The sequence below is a fragment of the Oncorhynchus nerka genome, linkage group LG18 (genome assembly GCF_034236695.1).
Source record: "Oncorhynchus nerka isolate Pitt River linkage group LG18, Oner_Uvic_2.0, whole genome shotgun sequence".
Classification (NCBI taxonomy): domain Eukaryota; kingdom Metazoa; phylum Chordata; class Actinopteri; order Salmoniformes; family Salmonidae; genus Oncorhynchus; species Oncorhynchus nerka.
The window spans coordinates 72585137-72609886 of NC_088413.1; the positions used below are offsets into that span (position 1 = coordinate 72585137).

Here is a 24750-nt window from a genome sequence, read left to right on the forward strand (position 1 = left end):
TTATTGTGTACATTCTGTTTATTGTGTACATTCTGTTTATTGTGTACATTCTGTTTATTGTGTGTATTCTATTTATTGTGTACATTCTGTTTATTCTTTTTGTGTACATTCTGTTTATTGTGTGTATTCTATTTATTGTGTATATTCTGTTTTTGTGTACATTTTGTTTATTGTGTGTTTACATTCATTCTGTTGATTCTTTTATTGTGTACATTCTGTTAATTCTGTTTATTGTGTATTCTATTTATTGTTTATTGTGTATATTCTGTTTTTGTGTACATTTTGTTTTCTGTTTATTCTGTTTTTGTATTGTTTATTCTGTTTATTGTGTACATTCTGTTGATTCTGTTTATTGTGTACATTCTGTTTATTGTGTACATTCTGTTTATTCTGTTTATTGTGTACATTCTGTTTATTGTTTATTGTGTACATTCTGTTTATTCTGTTTATTGTGTACTTCTGTTTATTGTGTACATTCTGTTTATTCTGTTTATTGTGTACATTCTGTTTATTGTGTACATTCTGTTAATTGTGTACATTCTGTTTATTCTGTTTATTGTACATTCTGTTATTCTGTTTATTGTGTACATTCTGTTTATTGTTTATTCTGTACATTCTGTTAATTGTGTACATTCTGTTTATTGTGTACATTCTGTTTATTCTGTTTATTGTGTACATTCTGTTTATTGTTTATTGTACATTCTGTTAATTGTGTATTCTGTTTATTGTGTACATTCTGTTTATTCTTCTGTTTATTCTGTTTTCTGTTTATTGTGTACATTCTGTTTATTCTGTTTATTGTGTACATTCTGTTTATTCTGTTTATTGTGTACATTCTGTTTATTCTGTTTATTGTGTACATTCTGTTTATTGTGTACATTCTGTTTATTGTGTAGATTGTTTATTCTGTTTATTGTGTACATTCTTCTGTTTAATTGTGTACATTCTGTTTATTGTGTACATTGTTTATTGTGTACATTATTCTGTTTTTTATTGTGTACATTCTGTTTATTGTGTACATTCTGTTTATTGTGTACATTCTGTTTATTGTGTACATTCTGTTTATTGTGTACATTCTGTTTATTCTGTTTATTGTGTACATTCTGTTTATTGTGTACATTCTGTTTATTGTGTACATTCTGTTTATTGTGTACATTCTGTTTATTGTGTACATTCTGTTTATTGTGTACATTCTGTTTATTCTGTTTATTGTGTACATTCTGTTTATTCTGTTTATTGTGTACATTCTGTTTATTGTGTACATTCTGTTTATTCTGTTTATTGTGTACATTCTGTTTATTGTGTACATTCTGTTTATTCTGTTTATTGTGTACATTCTGTTTATTCTGTTTATTGTGTACATTCTGTTTATTGTGTACATTCTGTTTATTGTGTACATTCTGTTTATTCTGTTTATTGTGTACATTCTGTTTATTGTGTACATTCTGTTTATTCTGTTTATTGTGTACATTCTGTTTATTCTTCTGTTTATACATTCTGTTTATTCTGTTTATTGTGTACATTCTGTTTATTCTGTTTATTGTGTACATTCTGTTTATTGTGTTTATTGTGTACATTCTGTTGATTCTGTTTATAGTGTACATTCTGTTTATTGTGTACATTCTGTTAATTGTGTACATTCTGTTTATTCTGTTTATTGTGTACATTCTGTTTATTCTGTTTATTGTGTACATTCTGTTTATTGTGTACATTCTGTTTATTCTGTTTATTGTGTACATTCTGTTTATTCTGTTTATTGTGTACATTCTGTTTATTGTGTTTATTGTGTACATTCTGTTGATTCTGTTTATAGTGTACATTCTGTTTATTGTGTACATTCTGTTAATTGTGTACATTCTGTTTATTCTGTTTATTGTGTACATTCTGTTTATTCTGTTTATTGTGTACATTCTGTTAATTGTGTACATTCTGTTTATTCTGTTAATTGTGTACATTCTGTTTATTGTGTACATTCTGTTTATTCTGTTTATTGTGTACATTCTGTTTATTGTGTACATTCTGTTGATTCTGTTTATTGTGTACATTCTGTTTATTCTGTTTATTGTGTACATTCTGTTTATTCTGTTTATTGTGTACATTCTGTTTATTCTGTTTATTGTGTACATTCTGTTTATTCTGTTTATTGTGTACATTCTGTTTATTGTGTACATTCTGTTAATTGTGTACATTCTGTTTATTCTGTTTATTGTACATTCTGTTTATTCTGTTTATTGTGTACATTCTGTTTATTCTGTTTATTGTGTACATTCTGTTTATAGTGTACATTCTGTTTATTGTGTACATTCTGTTTATTGTGTACATTCTGTTTATAGTGTACATTCTGTTTATTGTGTACATTCTGTTTATTGTGTACATTCTGTTAATTGTGTACATTCTGTTTATTGTGTACATTCTGTTTATTGTGTACATTCTGTTTATTGTGTACATTCTGTTTATTGTGTACATTCTGTTTATTGTGTACATTCTGTTTATTGTGTACATTCTGTTTATTCTGTTTATTGTGTACATTCTGTTTATTCTGTTTATTGTGTACATTCTGTTTATTGTGTACATTCTGTTTATTGTGTACATTATATTTATTGTGTACATTCTGTTTATTGTGTACATTCTGTTTATTGTGTACATTCTGTTTATTCTGTTTATAGTGTACATTCTGTTTATTCTGTTTATAGTGTACATTCTGTTTATTCTGTTTATTGTGTACATTCTGTTTATTGTGTACATTCTGTTTATTGTGTACATTCTGTTTATTGTGTACATTCTGTTTATTCTGTTTATTGTGTACATTCTGTTTATTCTGTTTATTGTGTACATTCTGTTTATTCTGTTTATAGTGTACATTCTGTTTATTCTGTTTATTGTGTACATTCTGTTTATTGTGTACATTCTGTTTATTGTGTACATTCTGTTTATTGTGTACATTCTGTTTATTGTGTACATTCTGTTTTTTGTGTACATTCTGTTTATTCTGTTTATAGTGTACATTCTGTTTATTCTGTTTATTGTGTACATTCTGTTTATTGTGTACATTCTGTTTATTGTGTACATTCTGTTAATTGTGTACATTCTGTTTATTGTGTACATTCTGTTTATTCTGTTTATAGTGTACATTCTGTTTATAGTGTACATTCTGTTTATTGTGTAGAGTCTGTTTATTGTGTAGAGTCTGTTTATTGTGTTTGTTCTCTTTTTTCTGTTTATTGTGTAAATTCTGTTGATTCTGTTTATAGTGTACATTCTGTTTATTGTGTGTGTGGTGGGGGGGCTCTAGCACTGAAATTGAAGCCCTCTTCCTAGCCTCAGTATGTCAGCCTCGCTCCCCTGTAGACACTCGGCTAGGCCTCTGTCTGTCTGTCAGCCTGCCACATCACATCCAGAGAACACTGGATAGATTGCTCCTTCCAGGCCTGAAGTGGGGGCTGTCTGGCTGGCTTGCTTGTTTCTTTCATTAATTTGCCTGCCTGCCGTCAGGTGATGGAATATATGATGGAACCTGGAGTGGACATGTGGCTTGGTGATGTGTGATGGATATGCTATCCTCAGAGATCTCTCTAAGCTCGCATAAAACACAATAGGCCTTTGACTTGACATGCTCTACGTACAGTAGGTCCACATCGTCCTGAAGCTTTTGATGTGACAGAAATCGTTGGTTGTTTGATTTGTTGTGAATAGTGCCTCAATCAGATAACTATAGTATTTCAATTTGTTGAGCTAGGCCATTCTTAGCCAGGCAATTGTTTTCTTACACCCCCATGCATGCTACGGCAATGCAGTGTCCTGCTTGAAAACATTCTAATGCACTAAAAACAAATCACTGCCATAAAAGCAGGTAGTTATGAAAAGTTCATTGAGGAACTGAAGAACTTGGCAAATTAAATATTTTGGATGTTAGTCTCTCCACCGGCCGCAGGTGTTTATTTTCCTTGTGTGTGTCATTAATTTGATGGCCCGGTGTTTTAATGCCATCAGGTGTCGTCACTGATTAGGGCCATAACACTCAAGTGTGGCTCTGGTACATGCCCAGCACTCTAAGAAGCCTGATCGCGGAGAGGCTCCGAGGAGGTGTTCCACCCCCACTGTGTGCATTAACAGTCAGGCAGACCCGTTTAACCGGGCCACGAGGTTGTTAATTTTTAAACTGCCACTGAAGTATTGAGTCACTGATCAATGAACTCCCCACTCACCTGGCTTGCCACTCACCTGGGTTGCCACTCACCTGGCTTGCCACTCACCTGGCTTGCCACTCACCTGGCTTGCCACTCACCTGGCATGCCACTCGCCTGGGTTGCCACTCGCCTGGGTTGCCACTCACCTGGAATGCCACTCACCTGGCTTGCCACTCACCTGGGTTGCATAGTGTGTGTAGCGGTGGAGGCTCCTCAGAGGAGAAAGGGGTGTACCATCCTCCTCAGTGAATTTCATAAAAATAGTGAAACATTAAAGTTATGCTTTTTGATAAATCTATACTAAATACATTGCATTCGAAAATTATTTTCCACATTTTGTTACATTACAGCCTTATTCTAAAATGTATTAAATAGCTTTTTTTCTCTCTCATCAATCTATACATAATACCCCATAATACAAAGGTTGGATGGGGAGCGTCGCTGTTCAGTAATTTTCAGGTCTCTCCAGAGATGTTTGATCGGGTTCTAGTCCGGGCTCTGGCTGTGAAACTCCTGCGTTGTCTTGGCTGTGTGCATTGTCCTGTTGGAAGGTGAACCTTTGCCCCAGTCTGAGGTCCTGAGCAAGCTGGAACAAGTTTTTATCATGGATCTCTTTGCTCCATTCACCTGTCCCTCGATCCTGACCCTGCCGCTGAAAACCATCCCCACAGCATGATGCTGCCCACCACCATATTTCAATGTAGGGATGGTGCCAGGTTTCCTCCAGACGTGATGCTTGGCATTCAGGACAAAGAGTTTAATCTTGGTTTCATCAGATGAGAGAATTTAGTTTCTCGTGGTCTGAGAATCCTTTAGGTGCCTTTTGGCTAACTCCAAGCGGGCTGTCATGTGCATTTTGTTGAGTAGTGGCTTCCGACTGACACTACCATATGGCCTGATTGGTGGTGTGCTGCAGAGATGATTGTCCTTCTGGAAGGTTCTCCCATCTCCACACAGGAGCTCTGTCAGAATGACCACTGGGATCTTTGTCACCTCCCTGACCAAGGCCCTTCTCCCCCGATTGCTGAATTTGGCCTGGCCAGCTCTATGAAGAGTCTTGGTGGGTTCAAACTTCTTCCATTTAAGAATGATGGAGGCGACTGTGTTCTTGGGGACCTTCAATGCTGCAGAAATGTTTTGCTACCCTTCCCCAGATCTGTGCCTCGACAGAATCCTGTCTCAGAGCTCTAAGGACAATTCCTTTGACCTCATGGCTTGGTTTTTGCTCTGACATACACTGTCAACTGTGGGACCTTATATAGACAGGTAGGTGCCTTTCCAAATAATGTCCAATCAATTGAACTTAGCACAGGTGGACTCCAATTAAGTTGCAGAAACATCTCAAGGATGATCAATGGAAACAGGACACACCTGAGCTCAAATTCGAGTCTCATAGCAAAGGGTCTGAATACTTATGTAAATAAGGTATTGTCACGACTTCCGCCGAAGTTGTTACCTCTCCTTGTTCGGGTGGCGTTCGGCAGTCGTCGTCACCAGCTTTCTAGCTGCCACCGATCCACGTTTCTTTTTCCATTTGTTATGTCTTGATTGCACACACCTGGTTCCTATTACATTATTATTATTTCAGTATTTAACCCTCTGGTTCTCATTAATTTTTGTGCGTGATTGTTCCTGGTTGTGTGTTAGTCTTTTGTGTTAGGGTTTGTTATCCCTGCGTGGATTTATTGGCTGATTATTTTTCTGAGATAATTTACTCAGTTCTGTGTCCTGTCACCTCTGTCACCAAACTGACACTTGACAGGTATTTCTGTTTTTATAAATGTGCAAACATTTATAAAAACTGTTTTCACTTTGTCATTTTGGGGTATTGTGTGTAGATTAATGAGAATTGTGATTTTTTTTGGTCCATTTTAGAATAAGGCTGTAACGTAAACAATTTTGAAAAAAAGTGAAGGGGTATGGATACTTTCCCGATGCACTGTATATTCAGCGTAGCCTAGTGGTTAGAGCGTTGGACTAGTAACCGGAAGGTTGCGAGTTCAAACCCCCGAGCTGACAAGGTACAAATCTGTCGTTCTGCCCCTGAACAGGCAGTTAACCCACTGTTCCCAGGTCGTCATTGAAAATAAGAATGTGTTCTTAACTGACTTGCCTGGTTTAAATAAAGGTTAAAAAAAAATTACAAAAAAATTCACGTCACCAAATAATTTATTTAAACACACTGTTTTGCAATGAAGGTCTACAATAGCCTCAGCAGCACTCTCTGGGGTAGCATCATAGTGTAGGCAGAGGACAGCTAGTTCCCATCCTCCTATGGGTAAATGAACTTCAATGCAAAATCAAGGTTCTCACCCTCTTCCACAGTAATTACAACAGCTTCTGGAGGACAACCTCCAACCTGTCAGAGCTCTTGCAGCATGAACTGACATGTTGTCCACCCAATCAAAGGATCAGAGAATGAGCTACAGCTAGCTAGTACTGCAGTGCATAAAATCTGTTGAGCTGTTGACTCAAGAAAAGACAATAGTTGAACAGTTTTGAACAAATACATTTCTTCAACAACTAAGGAGAAGCAAGAGCAAGCGAGAGAGAGAGAGCGCTAGCTATATTTCGTAGTATTTAAAAAAAAACTATGGTGACATTGACAACGATGTAGGCTGTGTGTAGCGGTTAGCGGTTATGGTATGAACGTTTGGCTTGGAATGTTTTTTTCCCCGCCTGGTCACAGACAGCTGTTGTGTTGTGCAATAAAGTCCAATAAAAGGTGAGAGGAGGAGAGGGCGTAGACACGAGAAGGAATTATACAACAAGAAAAGTGATCATGCTGTTTGTATGTGGCTGCTATGAAAGTGAACTGTGTTTTAAATCAATCAAATCAAATGTTAATTGTCACATGTGCTGACCTGTGGTGTAGACCTTAACGTGAAATGGTTATTTACAAGCCCTTAATAACCAACAATGCAGTTCAAGAAATAGAGTTAAGAAACAACAATAATGAGGGTATATACAGGGGGTAGCGGTACCAAGTCAATGTGCAGTGGTACAGGTTAGTCAAGGTAACTTGTACATGTAGGTAGGGGTAAAGTGACTATGAATAGACAATAAACAGCGAGTAGCAGCAGTGTAAAAACAAAGGGGGGTTCAATGTAAACAGTGTTGGCCATTTGATTAATTGTTCAGCAGTCTTATAGCTTGGAGGTAGAAGCTGTTAAAGAGCCTTTTGTAACTAGACTTGGCACCCCGGTACCGCTTGCCATGCGGGAGATCAGGGGTGTATTCATTGAACCTATTCTGTTGGAAAGCGTTTCTTAAATAGAAGCAAACAGAACGAAACAGGGATAAACATACTTGCATTTGTCCAATAGAAACTCTCGTTTGCAACTGTTTGGGAAAATAGGGCGAAAATATGAGAATCATGTAGTATCCTAAACCTATCGATGTTACATTGAGCTGGGTGAATTGAAAATGAATGACAGTCATCCAACATGCTGTAATAGAGATAAGGCCATGCTCATCAATGGAAAAAAGAACACACAAAAAAACATCATCCCTGATCTTAAATGGCACCGACCGCCACTGGTCTTGAGGATATACAGTTGAAGTCGGAAGTTTACATACACCTTAGCCAAATACATTTCAACTCAGTTTTTCACAATTACTAGTAAAAAATCCCTGTCTTAGGTCAGTTAGGATCACCACTTTATTGTAAGAATGTGAAATGTCAGAATAATAGTAGAGAGAATGATTTATTTATTTCAGTTTTTATTTCTTTCATCACATTCCCAGTGGGTCAGAAGTTTCCATACACTCAATTAGTATTTGGTAGCACTGCCTTTAAATTTTATAACTTGGGTCAAACGTTTCGGGTAGCCTTCCACAAGCTTCCCACAATAAGTTGGGTGAATTTTGGCCCATTCCTCCTGACAGAGCTGGTGTCACTGAGTCAGGTTTGTAGGCCTCCTTGCCCCATTTTCCCTCCAAACATAACAATGGTCATTATGGCCAAACAGTTCTATTTTTGTTTCATCAGACCAAAGGACATTTCTCCAAAAAGTATGATCTTTGTCCCCATGTGCAGTTCCAAACTGTAGGCTTTTTTATGGCTTTCAGGTTATGTCGATATAGGACTCGTTTTTATTGTGGATATAGATACTTTTGTACCTGTTTCCTCCAGCATCTTCGCAAGGTCCTTTGCTGTTGTTCTGGGATTGATTTGCACTTTAAGCACCAAAGTATGTTAATCTCTAGGAGACAGAACGCGTCTCCTTCCTGAGCGGTATGACGGCTGCGTGGTCCCATGGCGTTTATACTTGCGTACTACTGTTTGTACAGATGAACATTGTACCTTCAGGCGTTTGGAAATTGCTCCCAAGGATGAACCAGACTTGTGGAGGTCTACAATTTCTTTCCTGAGGTCTTGGCTGATTTCTTTTGATTTTCCATTGATGTCAAGCAAAGAGGCACTGAGTTTGAAGGTAGGCCTTGAAATACATACACAGGTACACCTCCAATTGACTCAAATTATGTCAATTAGCCTATCAGAAGTTTCTAAAGCATGACATAATTTTCTGGAATTTTCCAAGCTGTTTTAAAGGCACAGTCAACTTAGTGTATGTACATTTCTGACCCACTGGAATTGTGATACAGAGAATTATAAATGAAATAATCTGTCTGTAAACAATTGTTTTACAGAAAAAATGACTTGTGTCATGCACAAGGTTGATGTCCTAACCGTCTTGCCAAAACTATAGTTTGTTAACAAGAAATGTGTGGAGTGGTTGAAAAACGAGTTTTAATTAATGACTCCAACCTAAGTATATGTAAACTTCTGACTTCAACTGTACTTTGAATGAGTGTTGTGTAACTATGCCTATTTATACATAGTGCATATGGTTTTGCCTCCCTGGTTCATCCAGTACAATCAGCTCCTTTGTAATCACTTGAGAAGTATAAAGTGGGTAACACAGTAGGCTATTCCCTCTTAGCCAGTCAATGTGATTCATTTTGAGCGATCGCAACTGCAGTTTTGTGATACGAATCACTAAATGGGCCTCTCTGGTCTCTGAAGCTGCGAGCAATGGCCAGGCAGCCCTGCAGATAAGTGGGCTGCCCACTGGAAACGGAGCAGGCTGTGAGGGGTATTTACTTACTCCACTGTATTCTGCTCTGAATGACACTACACTCGCTGAGGTAAACATACAAATAAATGACAGGAAAAAGAGCAGACAGCTCTTTTCAAAAGCTTCGAAAAGGTACTTTTCCTAGTTTTCATCCGAACTCTCCCCATCGTTGAATGCTTTTTCGCTCTCCTTTCATCTCCCATGGTCTTTGTTCTGAAAGGTGAATGTCGATGCTCTTGTCTTTGCGCATAACTTGTCATTTTTCATTACAGACAATACCTCCCACAAACGTGTACGCCCTTGTTAATATGACACAATGACAACAACAAAGTGCCTCTGTGGCTTGTGAGCAGAAGCGCAGATTCTACTAGCCTAAATTTTAGCCTTCAGTTCCACTGTCGACTGGAGCAAGCAAACATCACTTCCTGCCTTCTGACCTTGACTAACAAAGGAGCCAACTACCAGTCATTTTCTTCACACAATGACATTTATTTACCAACTGATTGTGCTCCAACTGACTAGCCTGTATGTTTGGCCATGAGAAAAAGATGCACAAGTAATTATGAAAAGTAAATTGACACTCCGACTATTTCACTCTGCGGTTTCACACAGAGTAAATGAGTAAGCCAAACCCGTGACATGTTGTTGTTTGGATAAGAGGATGTGAAAGAAAAGAGCAATCGGTTTTGTCGCCTCCGTTCATTTTTTATTGTGGATTCATTTAAATCTCGTCAAAAGGACACACCCCTGGCAAGTGCATATTTTTCGACTGGGCGATTGCCCCGTAAATAAAGAGAGCTAATTGTGTTGCCTGCGGCAGTGATGTGCAGCCTGACCTTATCAGAAGAGGCTTCGTCTGTCTCTCTCCATCCTCCTGCCTCTGTGACTCACCCACCCTCCTTACTCAGTCGAGCCTGGGGAAGGAAAAGGACGTTCTTTGCATCGCGGTAGATTTCAAATAACCCCTCAACCGAAAAAGGAAAGAAGTACAGAGCGAGGGAAAGAGGGAAAGCAAGAAGGAAAGTGAGTGGTGCCTTCCTTGTCCAGCAGCTCCCCTCGCCTCCTCAGTAAACAGGTGATGCAAAATAACCCCTAAAGTGAGAAAGAGAAGGGAAATGAATGAAGCAGGAGAGTTATAAACAAAGAAATTAGTGTGGGCTTTACTTGAGTTTATTGACGGCCCCTTGCCAAACATCCATCAGTTGGTTACAGAGGTGTTTTGGGGACGCCGGGGATGGAGAGCTGGAGGGCCAGGCAAGTTGATAGATCACCATCCCTCTCACTCTCTCCCCCATCTCTCCTTCTCCTCCATCTCTCTCCCCCCACCTCTCTCTCTCCCCCCACCTCTCTCTCTCTTCCATCTCTCTCTCGCTCTTCCATCTCTCTCTCCCCCATCTCTCTCTCCTCCATCTCTCTCCCCCCACCTCTCTCTCTCCCCACCTCTCTCTCTCTCCCCCATCTCTCTCTCCCATCTCTCTCTCTTTCCCCCATCTCTCTCTCCTCTCATCTCTCTCTCTCCCCCTCTATTTACCTTTCCCTATTCAGCAACACCTGGATGAATCATACTAATAAGGTTAGAGCATCTTTGTTCCACCGGATGACAGCTTATAAATGACAGTAGCACAGGTCTCGTCCTCTGCTGGCCGGGCCAATCACCTCCGCAGGGGACTCAACCATGTGACTTCCAAGGGGGAAGCTTAGTGGGGGTTGCAGGTTGCTGTTCACAGGAAAAGAAAGGAGTGGACACAGGCATTAGAGAAAAAAAGGATGGCATCCAAAATGATAAGTAATGGGCTGGAGAGAAATGACAGCCTAGAACCAATATGACCGCCAGGGCCTTGTTATTACTCCCAGATGCACCAGTGACAGAGAACCTGACACTTCCTGTTTAATAATGTTACCACCATGCTATCTCGAGTTAAACACTCTGCCTCAGAGGCTCGGTTTATGACCGCCACTGAGGGCAGGATATTGTGTGTATGCCTGTGTTTGTTCATGTGTGCGTGTCTGTATGGGTTTCCGTTAGCCGGTAATTGCCGGCTTTTGGCACGATAAAATAAAAGCCGATAAATACAATCGTAGCCGGCCAAATTGTCCGCGCCTGCATATTGTACACTCCGATTTCACTCTTCAGCAACAGTCTCTCACTCCTTGCCAGCATGGGCCTGCTGCTGAGGAGAGAGAGGGAGGAGTCTTGAACTAGGCTACTGTTGATTCTGAATATGGAGACCTTTTTCATTGAAGTAAAAACTCAAGTTAGAGAGTATGTCTAAAATGAAACTCCTACAAGGGAATGTCCTCCGCATCGACAAGGTTTAATATTGTAGAGGACAGAAGATGAGAAGAATGTTGATGCTACCAAATGCAGGTTACTGTGCAAATCGCTTTCTAGTAGAAAGCAATTCTGGAACTTTTATTTATTAATTTCATATTTTAAATAATTTGTTTTATTATTATTATTAATTTTCCACTATAATTTGCAAATAAATTCATAAAAAATCCTACAATGTGATTTTCTGGATTTTTTTTCTCATTTTGTCTGTCATAGTTGAAGTGTACCTATGATGAAAATTACAGGCCTCTCTCATCTTTTTAAGTGGGAGAACTTGCACAATTGGTGGCTGACTAAATACTTTTTTGCCCAACTGTATATTATTGTTATTTTTTTAGGCCTATTTATTAATCTAAACCAGTTCTTTAAATATGCCAACCATGTTTTGCATAATCAATTGTCCGATAAATTCAAATCTTCCCAGTCATTTGTGTGTGTGTGTGTGTGTGTGTGTGTGTGTGTACAGTATGTGTGTGTGCAGTATGTATGTGTACAGTGTGTGTGTGTGTGTGTGTGTGGGTGTGTGTTTACAGTATGTGTGTGTGTGTGTGTGTGTGTGTGTGTGTGTGTGTGTGTGTGTGTGTGTGTGTGTGTGTGTGTGTGTACAGTATGTGTGTGTGTGTGTGTGTGTGTGTGTGTGTCCAGTGTGTACAGTGTGTACAGTGTGTACAGTGTGTGTGTGTGTGTGTGTACAGTGTGTGTGGGTGTGTGTTTACAGTATGTGTGTGTGTGTGTACAGAATGTGTATGTGCATGTGTGTGTGTGTGTGTGTGTGTGTGTGTTGTGTGTGTGTGTATGTGTGTGTGTGTGCATTTGTCTCTATTTCACTTAGATTTTTCAGCAGGGGAGGAGGTCAGGTTCATATTGCAGAGCACTGCACTGCCCAGCATGGAGTTATTAGCATTTCAACCACCTATTTGGCCTCTCACACCAGAGTGGTTGGAGTGAGATGCACAGGGGGAGGAGAGTGAGAAGAAGAAGATTAGGGAGACATTCAAGACACATACTATTAAAGAAGATCTAAAGGGAAAAAAATACTGCTTAAAAAACTGAATTAGCAGGTGTTCCCAGGACATTTCAGTCACCTCCCACCTCCCATCCTGGACAGGAAATTTGCACTGGGCCACAGTGCTGCGGGGACATACTCTTTTCACACCTAAACCTAACTACAGTAATGGATGTTACTGTTTCATCAGGGAGTCACAAAGATGAAGTAAACTAATGTCATCGCTGAATTGACATCGTTTGCTATTTCATGCTGCCACAGAATAGAAAGAAGCTAAACAAATGATTCTGTATTCTGAATTTCACATTGATATCGCTCAACTTTTAACATTCGCGCAAAGTAATGATACTGGGTGTGTAAGTCTGCCTCCAGTATAATATGGTCAAGTTGGCCTTGTGGGCCCTCCAACAAATAAAACCAAGTACAGCAACACAAATTATTCATCATCCCAGGCATTTCATTTTGACGAACCAATCGCAGTGAAATGAGATTAAATTTAGTCATGATCAGTGTCATATATTTTATTCAGGTAAACTGTAGATAGGCTTGATAGCGGCATTGGCGTTGATGGTTGGCTAGCAAGTAAAACGTTACACATTGACGTTACACATTGTTCACTTTTGGGAAAACGGATCCAGCCACTCGGTAGCTAGCTATCGTTAGTTCAAATAAATCAAAATGACGTACAAATATGAAACTGCAATTGTAAACTGTAAAGTATAAACCCGCCATAGTTTAATTTATGAATGAGGTCCCAGGCAGAGGGTTCTCAGTTGAACATGAACGCGCATCTGGACTCGCATTGGACAGTCCTTGATGTATAACACCGCACACCGGTGTTATAATTTATGAATGAGGTTCCAGGCAGAGGGTTCTCAGTTGAACATGAACGCGCATCTGGACTCGCATTGGACAGTCCTTGATGTATAACACCGCACACCGGTGTTATAATTTATGAATGAGGTCCCAGGCAGAGGGTTCTCAGTTGAACATGAACGCGCATCTGGACTCGCATTGGACAGTCCTTGATGTATAACACCGCACACCGGGGAAATGGCGTGAAAAGAGTGTGTCACCAGTGCTCACACTTCCTAGAGCATGGCTTATGATCTCTCATGATGGGGCGGGTAGACAGGATCGCCATGAATCCCAGCAGGCTCCCGAATCCAGGCTCAGGTCATGGGGCGGTTAGACAGGATCGCCATGAATCCCAGTCGGCAGGTCATAATCCTTATGATCTCTCATGATGGAGCGGTTAGACAGAATCGCCATGAATCTCAGCAGGCTCCCGGAAGTCGGCAGGTCATAATCCTTATGATCTCTCATGATGGGGCGGTTAGACAGGATCGCCATGAATCCCAGCAGGCTCCCGGAAGTCGGCAGGTCATAATCCTTATGATCTCTCATGATGGGGAGGTTAGACAGGATCGCCATGAATCCCAGCAGGCTCCCGGAAGTCGGCAGGTCATAATCCTTATGATCTCTCATGATGGGGCGGTTAGACAGGATCGCCATGAATCCCAGCAGGCTCCCGGAAGTCGGCAGGTCATAATCCTTATGATCTCTCATGATGGGGCGGTTAGAGGCAGGATCATAATCCATGAATCCCAGCAGGATCTCCCAGCAGGCTCCCGAAGTCGGCAGGTCATAATCCTTATGATCTCTCATGATGGGGCGGTTAGACAGGATCGCCATGAATCCCAGCAGGCTCCCAAGTCGGCAGGTCATAATCCATATGATCTCTCATGATGGGGCGGTTAGACAGGATCGCCATGAATCCCAGCAGGCTCCCGGAAGTCGGCAGGTCATAATCCTTATGATCTCTCATGATGGGGCGGTTAGACAGGATCGCCATGAATCCCAGCAGGCTCCCGGAAGTCGGCAGGTCATAATCCTTATGATCTCTCATGATGGGGCGGTTAGACAGGATCGCCATGAATCCCAGCAGGCTCCCGGAAGTCGGGGACTGGACTGGAAAAAAAATAGATTATTTTGGGTCTGGAAGTAGGGGGAATAGGGGTTGGTTGCTGATGACAGTTGAAGGAGAGGGGAGTTCGCTGAAGGGTACGGTGCGCTGCGTGAGGCGGAATCGACTGCAGTGTCATCACTTCCGACCATAAATTCCACCCGGCCCAGTCCTTGCAGTCTGGAGTTCATTTTCTCCAGGGCTATTTTTAGCTGCCGGCAGAACAGTGCTACCTGGGTTTGAAGGCTTGTGTTGCTCCAGGCTGCAGGAGCGTCACTTATCTGTAAGGCTTCTATTTTTCTCTGTGACTGAGGGAACGTCTGTGGAGGGAGGAACACTGAACGTTTTGCATTTGCTTTGTAATTTGGAAAAGCTTCAAACCGTTCTGTGGTGAATGCATCTCGGACTCAGAAGTTTTTAGTTATATACAAAGCAAAACAATGTTTTAGTGATTTAGGCCTATCAATACCACAATACAGTGTCAAATGAGGTACAGTATAGGACTATAGTTTATTATATTTGGAAGAATGAGCATTAAAACATTGCAAGGACACTCATTCATGCAACATTTGGCCCAGAATATAATTTAGTTTCAGATGGATAAGGAAAAAAGTACTCTGCAAAATAGCCTTCATGCAGATGATTATTTTTCTTGTGCTTTTCAATGCATGGTCAGTCATAGTTGTTTTGTTTGGTTACACCCTCCTGCAGGTATGCCAAATGGTGCCTATTAATTTAGCATAATGTTATTCATTTAAGCATTCCCTCGCTTAAAAGTAAATAAATGCCACCAAACAGATTCATTTCATGCCTCTGCAATCCCATGGTGCATTAAATGCTCTGGATCCCCTGGGACACCCTAGTGTGCCTTTTAATAGTCTAAACTAAGTTGTAACTTACTTCAGGGCCAAGCACTAGTTAGCCACTCATCATGTCTATCTCTAAGAATAAGAAAGTCTCTCCCAGGTTTTCAGCCACGTTTGATGCACTGCCCTACAGTAGTATCTCACTGGAAACACGGTCTTGTCACTGTCTGCCACTGTAGTCATGTTACGCTCCATCACACTATAGTCCAGCAATGAGATGTTGTTGCTCAATGGGTGGTAATCTGAGGATTAATGACAGTTGTACATCTGCCAGTCATGTCGTCGAGCCCCACAGATGGTGAGGGACCATAGGGACTCTCTCTCTCTCTCTCTCTCTCTCTCTCTCTGTCTCTCTAGGTTGGGACCGCCGGCTGTCGGGAGAGGCGTTCCGGGAGAGGCGTATTCTGCGTTTTGCAAGTTCTACGAGCGAGGAGACTTCCCCATCGCTCTGGAGCATAACACCAAGGGAAACCAAATCACATGGAGGGTAGGTTACCACAAAGCATTCACTACAACAGCAGTCTGTTGAGACGGTACAGAATGTGGATGCTACAGTATACATTGAAGGTGAATAGCTTGAATTACCCCTGTACTGTACAATACTGTATGCAATTCATCATGTTCATCATTAGATGCATATTGTATGGTATCCCTCTAATATTGTATGCCTTTACACTCAGCCTAAACCTTCAGCAGGCTCTTGTACTCACAGTTTGATGATGGTGTCAATGATCTCCATGATACTGCATGTGATCTGTGTCTGTGTCATATGTGAAACACACAATCAAACTTGTCCAATGGACCCAGGATGTCGCAATAGGTCAAGGTTAATGTTGGATATAGCCGTGAGGACAACGGTCCAGACAGACGTCTCAGCCTGTCTTTCTCCATCTGGGTCTGTATTGTTCAACACATCCCGTGGGCCCAGCAGTAAGATTACTCCTTCTACTAATAACCACAATGGTTTATTTAAGCAATAAGGCCTGAGAGGTTGTGGTATATGGCTAATATACCAGCCGTGGGCTGTGATCAGGCCCCTTTCACTTATTCCACATTTTGTTATGTTACAGCCTTATTCTAAAATGGATTAAATAAATATAAAATGTCCTCATCAATCTACACAAAATACCCCGTAATGACAAAGCGAAAATAGTTTTTTTAGACATTTTTGCAAATGTATTATAAATAAAAAACAGAAATACCTTATTTACACAAATATTCAGACCCTTTGCTATGAGACTCAAAATTGAGCACAGGTGCATCCTTTTTCCATTGATCACACCCAAGGAGACTCTAGGCTATAATCGCTGTCAAAGGTGCTTCAACAAAGTACTGAGTAAAAAGTCTGAATACTTATGTAAATGTGATATTTCAGTTTTTTATATTTTAATACATTTGCAAAACAAAATAAAAAGTATTTGCTTTGTCATCATAGGGTATTGTGTGTAGATTGATGACAAAAACCACAATAATTTAATCAATTTTAGAATAAGGCTGTAACATAACAGAATGCGGAAAAGGTCAAGGGGTCTGAATACTTTCTTCAAGATATATTCCTCAAGGTAGCGGAATTTCAGGGAACACTCTTAGTTGGAGGTGACTTCAATTTTTGTCTGGATCCGATTCTGGATAGATCCTCAGCTAAAGCATCCTCATTGACTGAGTCACCCAAATGCACTCTATCATTTATGAAAGACTTAAATTGAAAAGACGCATGGAGACAACTCCACCCTCAAGATAGGGATGACTCATTCTACTCATTCTGCATAGCTCTCATATCTGGAGTGATGTTTCCCCCCTATCAGCACAGGTAACCCATAGAGTTGTGGAAACTGAGTATTTATCCAGAACTATCTCAGATAATTCTCCCTCACACTTTCTGTGTGGATGCTGGATGGAGTTCAAGGGACCTATAGATGGCGCCTAAACTCTTTTGAAACAGAAGCAGAGTTGTGTCACTTTATCAGAGACCAAATTACGTTTTTCTGTGAAACCAACTGTCTGTCCTCTCGCAATAGTTTGTAATCTGGGATACATTAAAGGCCTTTTCTAGGGGTCAAATCATTTCCTATACCAAAGGTCTCAAAACGAAATGCACTGCTGAATTGAATGAATTAGAGAATTAAGTCCTATTGCTACAAAAATAACAACAAGAAACATACCGCTCGTTAGTGAATAAAAAACTAAAATATAATACCTTAAGTCAGTGGTACTCATTGCGTGGTCACCCTAATGATTTTCCTATTTTCCATTCATAATACATAACAATGATACAATTTCAATTCAATGTCTTTAATGCAGGCCTGAATCACTTAATTGAATATATCTATTGTTCCCTGGATGGCAGATAGATGGCAGTATAGCGCAGCTGTTGAACAGAAAGGCCGAAATAGAACGCAACTGCTCAGCTACAGCAACCGACACTTAGCTACACTTAGCTACTAGCTAATTGTTCAGTCTGGTAGACATGGATTGATTTATTTTTAAAAAAGAAACATAAATCTATTGACAATGAAAATGAGGGGGAAGAGCTGGAGAACAACGTGACAGCTATGAACGAACAACCACCAGAGAACCAGGAAAATCAGGAAGATGGCAGCGGGGAAATGCAGCTAGCTAACGTAGCTAACGTGGCTAATGTAGCTAACTTGGCTAACGTGGCTAACGTAACTAACGTGGCTAAAAGAAGGATACGGTCGATTCAAACAGAACACGCAAAGTTCCCAGAGAAATGGACAGACAAATATTTTTTTGTACTGCATAATGTGACTAGCTCACTTGGTCTTATTTGCCAGAAGGCAGCCATTTGTTTTAAGCAAGGAGATTTAGAGCGACATTTCCAGTCACACCATGCCCACTTTGACAAAACATATCTGCCACCGAGCAACCTCAGAAATAACAAAATAGCGCAACTCAAAAGACAACAACAAATGATGGACAGATCTAGCACTGTTGCAGAGAAAACGACAGAGGCAACATACGAGATTGCTTGGATACTCACGAGAAACAAGAAGGCCTTCACAGATGCGGGGATTGTCAAATGATGTTTTGGTCTCAGCCGAAATATTGCATGCTGATTTCACAAACAAGTAAGCTATTTTAAAGCAAATGTAAGGGACTGTAACTCTCAGACTCGACCATAACAAGACACATAGAAGACATTGGTGAGGACATCGGTAAGCATCTGATTACTGACATAGTACTGCGCTTGATGAAAGCACGGATGTAAGTGACATTGGTGAGGACATCGGTAAGCATCTGATTACTGACATAGTACTGCGCTTGATGAAAGCACGGATGTAAGTGACATTGCCCAATTATGTGTTGGGGTCCTCTTCCCTCAAAACGATTTGTTCAGAGAGGAACATTTCTGTTTACTGCCCCTTCAGGGACCAACACGAGGAGAAGATGAAAGCCCTTGTTGCATTTTTTGCTGATAATAATATTACCTGGTCAAATCTGGGATCTGTGTGCATTGACAGCGCCCCAAACATACGAGGCAGGGAGAAAGGACTCAACAATGAACATTGTGATACAAAAACAGAGAAACAGACTGACCAATGCACACCTGGATTGCCTCACAAGGATAGCAACAACAGACTATACATTTAGAATGAATTCAGTCAAGGAGCAGAAGGGACATTTTCACTCATCCAACTACTGAGGTAACCCTTAATATGGGTCTTATACATGTGATGTAGCCTATGTGATGTGTGTATGTATATATTTGTGATGTGCTGTTCATCAAATCAATTGCATGTGCTCTATTGCTCTGAATTTGCTCTCAATTGATAATTGATCATATTGGAAGAAAAAGTATAACAAATTAAAGATCTGTGAGGCCCTCTGAATGATTGTCTTAACCCAAAGTGGCCCCTTGTCACGACTTCCACCGAAGGTGGCTCCTCTCCCTGTTCAGAGGGCACTCGGCGGTCGTCGTCGGCGGTCTACTAGCTGCCAACGATCCCTTTTCTTTTTCGCTTGGTTTTGTCTGTCTTGTTGTTCACCTGTGTCTAGTTTAGGTTATTAGTGGGGTATTTAATCTCTCCCTACCCACTTGGTTTTGTGCTGGATTGTTCATGTAGCTGTCAATTGTTTGGGTTGCGTTTTGGTTTGTTCCATTGAACAGGTGTTTTTCCGGGACTACGTTCCTGTTGTTTTGTGGCTACTGTTGTGGTCCTGTTTCTGTTCTTTGGACTTGTAAATAAAACACCCTTTCTTGCAATTCGCTCTCTCCTGCGCCTGACTCCACACCCACCTCTCCTAGGGAGAACTTGACACCCCTTTACAAAAATAGTGAGTAATAATGCCTTAAGTACTTACAAAACTGAAAAGGCTATTCTTAGAACTAGGCAAAGATATTATGAATTTGGCGAGGAAAACATACAAAGTCTTGGCCTGGCAGATAAAATATTAGGAGAATTCGAGAATCATCAACTATTGAAACACAGAAGGATCAAGTGTAATTCATTTAAACAATACTTTTCTAAGTTCTACACTTCTGATGGAACGGAACCAGCAATGATAGACACATTTCTATCTACTATTGAACTACCGCACCTCACACAGGAAGACCAAAACGAACTGATCGCCCTTGTCACGTTCTGACCTTAGTTCTTTTGTTATGTCTTTGTTTTAGTATGGTCAGGGTGTGAGTTGGGTGGGTTGTCTATGTTAGTTTTTCTATGATTTGCTATTTCTGTGTTTGGCCTGGTATGGTTCTCAATCAGAGGCAGCTGTCAATCGTTGTTTTCTATTGTGTTTGGTGGGTGATTGTTTTCTGTTGTGTGCCAGAACTGTTTTCGGTCGTTTCTCGTTGGTATTTTTGTTATTTCCGTATTCATTTTAATAAATATGGACACATACCACGCTGCACCTTGGTCCTCACCTTCTTCCACCAACAACGGCCGTTACAGCCCTTTTACAAAAAACGAAATCCAAAAGGCAATTTCCTCTCTACAATCTGCCAAATCAACAGGAGTCAATGGCTTTCCCCCAGAGTTTAAGGATTTGCTTATTCCTCTCTTGATGGATGTCCTAAATGTAGCTGCTAAGACGCAGAGCCTACCGGACTCCTTTTCCACGGCTATATCCACGGCTAACAGTTATACATTAAAAAAACAAGATCCTCTGCAATGAACTTCCAAGGGTGAGCCTGGACAAATTAACATGGGATTATAGTCTAGGAGGTCTCCACCTACCACATTTCAAGATGTATTACTGGGCAGCACAAATTAGATTTCATTGAATTCTTATTTGAAAATGAACCAGCCTCATCTTGGACTCAGATGGAAAGGTTTGTTCCTAATGAAGAGGTTGGGAATAATATTATCTACAAGTGGAACCCCAAGACTATATCAACAAAAATGAGCAATCACTGTTTCATCAATTTACCAAGATCTTGGTATGAAATTCATACATGATCTTGGATAGCAAAAATGTTCAACATTGGCATGAGAAGGGAATGACGCATTTAGAACACTGTTGTATACAGGAGATGGGCTACTTATGTCCTTTAAACACTGTTGTATACAGTAGATGGGCTACTTATGTCATTTAGAACACTGTTGTATACAGTAGATGGGCTACTTATGTCATTTAGAACACTGTTGTATACAGTAGATGGGCTACTTATGTCATTTAGAACACTGTTGTATACAGTAGATGGGCTACTTATGTCCTTTAGAACACTGTTGTATACAGTAGATGGGCTACTTATGTCATTTAGAACACTGTTGTATACAGTAGATGGGCTACTTATGTGATTTAGAACACTGTTGTATACAGTAGATGGGCTACTTATGTGATTTAGAACACTGTTGTATACAGTAGATGGGCTACTTATGTCATTTAGAACACTGTTGTATACAGTAGATGGGCTACTTATGTCATTTAGAACACTGTTGTATACAGTAGATGGGCTACTTATGTCATTTAGAACACTGTTGTATACAGTAGATGGGCTACTTATGTCATTTAGAACACTGTTGTATACAGTAGATGGGCTACTTATGTCCTTTAGAACACTGTTGTATACAGTAGATGGGCTACTTATGTCATTTAGAACACTGTTGTATACAGTAGATGGGCTACTTATGTGATTTAGAACACTGTTGTATACAGTAGATGGGCTACTTATGTCATTTAGAACACTGTTGTATACAGTAGATGGGCTACTTATGTCATTTAGAACACTGTTGTATACAGTAGATGGGCTACTTATGTCCTTTAGAACACTGTTGTATACAGTAGATGGGCTACTTATGTGATTTAGAACACTGTTGTATACAGTAGATGGGCTACTTATGTGATTTAGAACACTGTTGTATACAGTAGATGGGCTACTTATGTCATTTAGAACACTGTTGTATACAGTAGATGGGCTACTTATGTCATTTAGAACACTGTTGTATACAGTAGATGGGCTACTTATGTGATTTAGAACACTGTTGTATACAGTAGATGGGCTACTTATGTCATTTAGAACACTGTTGTATACAGTAGATGGGCTACTTATGTGATTTAGAACACTGTTGTATACAGTAGATGGGCTACTTATGTCCTTTAGAACACTGTTGTATACAGTAGATGGGCTACTTATGTGATTTAGAACACTGTTGTATACAGTAGATGGGGATACTTATGTGATTTAGAACACTGTTGTATACAGTAGATGGGCTACTTATGTCATTTAGAACACTGCTGTATACAGTAGATGGGCTACTTATGTGATTTAGAACACTGTTGTATACAGTAGATGGGCTACTTATGTCATTTAGAACACTGTTGTGTACAGTAGATGGGCTACTTATGTGATTTAGAACACTGTTGTATACAGTAGATGGGCTACTTATGTCATTCAGAACATGGTTGTATACAGTAGATGGGATACTTATGTGATTTAGAACACTGTTGTATACAGTAGATGGGCTACTTATGTGATTTAGAACACTGTTGTATACAGTAGATGGGCTACTTATGTCATTTAGAACACTGTTGTATACAGTAGATGGGCTACTTATGTCATTTAGAACACTGTTGTATACAGTAGATGGGCTACTTATGTCATTTAGAACACTGTTGTATACAGTAGATGGGCTACTTATGTGATTTAGAACACTGTTGTATACAGTAGATGGGCTACTTATGTGATTTAGAACACTGTTGTATACAGTAGATGGGCTACTTATGTGATTTAGAACACTGTTGTATACAGTAGATGGGCTACTTATGTCATTTAGAACACTGTTGTATACAGTAGATGGGCTACTTATGTCATTTAGAACACTGTTGTATACAGTAGATGGGCTACTTATGTGATTTAGAACACTGTTGTATACAGTAGATGGGCTACTTATGTCCTTTAGAACACTGTTGTATACAGTAGATGGGCTACTTATGTCATTTAGAACACTGTTGTATACAGTAGATGGGCTACTTATGTGATTTAGAACACTGTTGTATACAGTAGATGGGCTACTTATGTCCTTTAGAACACTGTTGTATACAGTAGATGGGCTACTTATGTCATTTAGAACACTGCTGTATACAGTAGATGGGCTACTTATGTCATTTAGAACACTGTTGTATACAGTAGATGGGCTACTTATGTCATTTAGAACACTGTTGTGTACAGTAGATGGCCTACTTATGTGATTTAGAACACTGTTGTATACAGTAGATGGGCTACTTATGTGATTTAGAACACTGTTGTATACAGTAGATGGGCTACTTATGTGATTTAGAACACTGTTGTATACAGTAGATGGGCTACTTATGTGATTTAGAACACTGTTGTATACAGTAGATGGGCTACTTATGTCATTTAGAACACTGTTGTATACAGTAGATGGGCTACTTATGTCATTTAGAACACTGTTGTATACAGTAGATGGGCTACTTATGTGATTTAGAACACTGTTGTATACAGTAGATGGAGTACTTATGTCCTTTAGAACACTGTTGTATACAGTAGATGGGCTACTTATGTGATTTAGAACACTGTTGTATACAGTAGATGGGCTACTTATGTGATTTAGAACACTGTTGTATACAGTAGATGGGCTACTTATGTCATTTAGAACACTGTTGTATACAGTAGATGGGCTACTTATGTCATTTAGAACACTGTTGTATAGAGTAGATGGGCTACTTATGTCATTTAGAACACTGTTGTATACAGTAGATGGGCTACTTATGTCATTTAGAACACTGTTGTATACAGTAGATGGGCTACTTATGTCATTTAGAACACTGTTGTATAGAGTAGATGGGCTACTTATGTCATTTAGAACACTGCTGTATACAGTAGATGGGTTACTTATGTCATATAGAACACTGCTGTATACAGTAGATGGGCTACTTATGTCATTTAGAACACTGTTGTATACAGTAGATGGGCTACTTATGTCATTTAGAACACTGTTGTATAGAGTAGATTGGCTACTTATGTCATTTAGAACACTGTTGTATAGAGTAGATGGGCTACTTATGTCATTTAGAACACTGTTGTATACAGTAGATGGGCTACTTATGTCATTCAGAACACTGCTGTATACAGTAGATGGGTTACTTATGTCATATAGAACACTGCTGTATACAGTAGATGGGCTACTTATGTCATTTAGAACACTGTTGTATACAGTAGATGGGCTACTTATGTCATTCAGAACACTGCTGTATACAGTAGATGGGTTACTTATGTCATATAGAACACTGCTGTATACAGTAGATGGGCTACTTATGTCATTTAGAACACTGTTGTATACAGTAGATGGGCTACTTATGTCATTTAGAACACTGTTGTATAGAGTAGATGGGCTACTTATGTCATTTAGAACACTGTTGTATAGAGTAGATGGGCTACTTATGTCATTTGAGCAACTGAAAGAGAAATAACAGTTATCCAATAATCATTTATTTTGTTATTTACTGTTAAACTTTCTCAGAAGCACTCTTGGAGATATGACTTTACCAAACCTATCAAGTATTGAACAACTACTCCATGATAACCATGTCTCATATAGATTTACATTACCAGTCCAAAGTTTCAGAACACCTCAAGGGTTTTTCTTAATTTTTTACTATTTTCTACATTGTAGAATAATAGCGAAGACATCAAAACTATGAAATAACACATATGGAATCATGTTGTAACCAAACAAATCTAATAATATTTAATATTTCAGATTCTTCTAATAGACACATTTTGCCCTGATGACTGCTTTGCACACTCTTGGCATTCTCTCAACCAGCTTCATGAGGTAGAGCGATGGGAATCCGATTGGAATACTACAATTGAAGAGGGGCTGT

At 39.7% G+C, this 24750-nt stretch overlaps 1 pseudogene; it reads left to right on the forward strand.

Annotated features, from left to right (window-relative positions):
* Nucleotides 1-15668: 15668 nt before the first annotated feature.
* The window catches only part of LOC135561642 (parkin coregulated gene protein-like), a 325154-nt pseudogene continuing 316072 nt past the window's right edge, over nucleotides 15669-24750 (forward strand).